Below are 4,328 nucleotides of genomic sequence, written 5' to 3'. Positions count from 1 at the left end.
GTGCCCTGATGGTGTAAATGTGCCGCGTGGGGCCACTTAGGTTTGGTTTCCCTTACTGTCCAGTTGTAGGTCGGCACTGCTGTCCAGTGATTGCATTGCATTCCAGAAAAACTGTACATGAGTTGGGCCAAGGTGTGCCAAGGTGGAGTTATGGTGAGGATGGGCGGTTTCAACGTCTCTATGGGCTGCTCAATGAGGCTAGTAAGACAGAGACGAAGAGAAAGACAGGGACAACGTTATTTAACGATCTCAGCTTGAATTCTTGGTTAATACATTATGCTCGTACAATATACAAATACACTAAGGAATGCATGTGGAGAACATGGCTGACAAACACACCACACGTATAGTCATCCTGGACCAGAAAAAAGAGATGAAAAAATCGTCGGTTAATTTGTGATCAATTTGGAAAAGTTTATTAAAAAGGGAAACAATGTATAGTGATTTTAAGTATTTTATTTGCTAAAATCATGTCTTTATTCATAAATGTTCACTCATTGGCGAGCCCAAGCAGACAAGGAATTACGTCGGGAAAAAGCGAAAAAAGGGAATTAAAAAGTTGCCTGCGTTCTCTCCCTCGACGAGGTAACGTGTTAAGTCAATGTTATACAGGTTAAAGTTCACAAAGGTTTCATTTAATTTCTTCTCCCTCTCCGCTCTCCCTACCGTTGAATCACCCTGATGATAATCTAACAAATGCACGTATATCGAAAAATAAACGGATAATTAGCATAGTTCTGCTTTTTACCATCTGTGGTTTCATACTGTAACATTCGTTTGTTATCGTTGTGTCAAGTGTTTAGCTAACCCTGGCTACGACATAGGGCTAGTACATGGCAGGCTCCAAAAAACAACAATAAACATTGGCAACCATAATTCACATCTGCCTCGAGGAGTAATTTTATACAATGCTCACACTAATGATTCAATGCAGTTTGTATATTGGTTTGAATAACGGAACCTCATCACCAGAAAGACAACTGCGATGAATGTTATTGGAAGACCAATGTTGATCATAGCTTGGTACATAATGGCTACCGTAGTTAATACACATTTGAAAACAAAGGCGCTAGAGAGACTATTCTTCTGAATGCAAATACATTTCACCGCTAAGAATGGGGAAAATCCTACACACATTGTCCCTTTAAAGAATTAAGAAGTCAAGGCAATTCCTGACTATGGACCGACTTACGGGACGACATACTTCATAAGGTCATAAAAAATTACACCAAGAAATTGATATCCACAGTGTGCAAACACAGTTTACACACTGTTGTTTAAATACGAATGAGTATCTTGAGCTTTGCATAAGTTATGTATTAACTTTCAAGTAATAGAGATTACAGAAAAGACAGAGAGAAAAAAAAGAGTTAATACAAGGTGAATTTTATAGTTGCCAAGCCACAAATTAAAGCTACGTTCCATTTAGTGTAGCAGAGGGACTTCCAGTGAGCCCATACATGCACAATAAGCAGCCCCTGACTCCTGTTTTGACCTGAATGGCTGGCTGTGAAAAAGGTCTATCTTGCTTTACTATACAGACACCGCCTCCATTTACATTAACAGACTATAATAGAGAGAGTACAGAAAACACGGAAAATGAAGAAAACCTGTAATATTGTTTTTTGCTGCCATTATTGCTGACATCTTGTTCTGTAATAAATTAATGTAATCCCAAATCAACTTATTAATTAATAAATTAATGAATAATTTATTAAAAACTTATTAGTCACTTAGGTCATAAAAACAGAGGAATCTTAGCCATGAACTCTGCAGAGTGAATGAAGACTGTTGCCTCTCTGGTTTATCCCACCTCTGAAACAAAACTGAAATCACCAGAATCTTGGAAGAGTCAAGTCTTCTCACTGTTAAACGAAAATTTGTGGGGTTAGTTTAATTCTGCCCTGAACTGGTTTCGAGGAATAACCGATTTTCGTTGGTCTGTCATTTGTAGCAACTGCCATATTTCCAGAATGCCTGGTGACCCCTGTCAGCGGAAGCATGATAAAACTCAACCGTGTCTCCAACTTTTTTAATGGATGAATGCAACACGTGGACAATCCTGGAAGCCTCAACATCGAAACAACAGAAAGCCAAACACAAAGAGTGAGTGAGTATGAAAATCACTGTTCACTGCACAGAGTAATGGTACATGTCCATGTACTAAACATAAAGTAGCACAGCAGGGGATAGAATGATAAAAAAAATAACCAACATAGATCACATGACATAACAAAGACACAAAATGGCGTAGCTAATTAGCATGACAACATTACATGAATGACAAGACGACATGACAAAGTAGATGACATAACCCAACATACATGATCACATGCCACCAGCAAACTTTAATATATATATAAAAAAAAACCTGATGAAGTTCGTCAATACACTGAAACGTAAATAAATATTGTCTCAGCAGTAAGTATGTGGGTGTCCCTCATTGTTTTCAAAAGGCCACCAGCAAACAAAATGTTTTCCTGCAGCATTTGTTTGTGTCCTGTCTCCTCCTGCCAACGGTCAACACTGGTTTCCTTTAACCATGACATAGACTTTTCCCTAACCAGAACAAACTTTTTCAGTTATCTGACTCAACCATGTACTGGAGGAGGATCGGAAAAGGGTTCATATGAGTCATGTTTTTAGGTGTTGATGAGTTTTTGGGACTTATTTTGTCCTGTTTAAAAAAAACATCAGGGTTTTTTTTTTCATATTGCCAAAATTGGAAATACAATAGTGTTAGTTCCATGGCATCAAGTAGGCCAATTGAACATTGCAGAATCAGAAAAAAAAACAACTCAAAGCCACCGTTGTGTCTGTGAATTATTATTAGCAGCTGATACTATATTGAAAGTTATAGCAATACTCTGTAAAGCTAGCCAGGTTTCCATTGCTTGTTTTCTCATGAAAAAGTGGTGCAACCACTCTCACCACAGTCACAGGGGTAAGACTGAAGTCATTGTGTACCATCACTTTCGGTCAGTGCTGCTGCTACTGGTGGATACTCTGGAAATGTTCACCTGTTTCGGCTGTCATGATGTGACGGTATGTAATCTTTATTTGAACCTCTGTTGCTATGATTCACAAGTGTTTCCAGTGCAAACAGCAGTCAATTGCTAAGTTACTATGTGCTATACTATATATATATTGACACAATATCAAAAAATTCCTGGCTTGTATCTGTAAGTGGAGAAGTAGCAAGTTTTAAGTTTTACGTGCCCTCCTCTGCTTCTGCAAATACCCCCTTGTTCCTTTCTAAGCAATTACTGTATGATTTACCAGAATTGACTATATTACTATTATAAATAGTTATTGGACAGTATTAGAATATAACCAGTTGGAAAAAACAAAGAGGAAGAGAGACAGAAAGAGGAAAGAACGACCCATCCCTGAGTTGCATAAAGATTCAAAAGTGTGTTGCCAAGTAGATGCAGCAGGAAATTTGCTGACACACAGTGTACCAAAATGCAAAGCATACACACAAATTTAGACCACAAGATATCATTTGCCTATACTTCCGGAGTAACTCATTATCAGGAGTCATACAAACTTTTTGAACATTAAAAACTTTGTTCCTTGTATTCATTTCTTCAATTTGGATGCCCCATCAGTACATCGCAAAACAAAACCACAGTTGCATTTCTCATAGGTGCTATTTAAACACAGTCTTGCACTTGCAAACACACAAGAGCAGCGTCTTCCAAGGAATACACGCCATGTCCAAATGACATGCGCACACAATTCTCTTTTCTAAGTACATGACAGAGTGCATCGGGCAAAAAACAGTGCAGTTTCCATAACAGTAAAAGTCCATAAACTAGCAAGCTTGGTTTACGTACCATTGAAGCAGACCCCAAGAAGCAGCACAGAACTGCACGTAAGGAAGCACGTCAGGCAACGAAGGCGACCACCAACCATCTCTGTGAGGAGAGGAACAACGTCTGTTTCCTCTTCTTGTCTATCAAACTGTGCTGTGGCAAGTGAGCAAAAAAAAAAAAAAATAGAGAGCGGGTGGAGGGTGGAGTGTGGGGGAGGGTTCCTGTCTATGAAAAAGCAAATGAAGCTGCCTGGCCTAGTCTGATATACTGTGAGATACAACATATGCACAGGAGACATAACATAACTAGGAAGTATTAAAAACTAAAGTTTAGATCATTTAGATCATCGTTTGTTAAATCACAGCTAGTAGCAAGCAGTAGATTGTTCTGTATTACCATTGTATTATTTGTGTCAAGTGAAAAAAAGTAAATGCTATGAACTCTCATAGTCATGACTTAAGGTTCAGGCTGCTAGTCCTAACTCTGGATGGACAGGTATTAATACAGGCT

The sequence above is a fragment of the Morone saxatilis genome, unplaced genomic scaffold (assembly GCF_004916995.1).
Source record: "Morone saxatilis isolate NCDOM2014 unplaced genomic scaffold, NCSU_SB_2.0 Contig4, whole genome shotgun sequence".
NCBI lineage: Eukaryota > Metazoa > Chordata > Actinopteri > Moronidae > Morone > Morone saxatilis.
The sequence above is the reverse complement of the archived record's forward strand: the minus strand, read 5'-3'. Positions refer to the sequence as shown.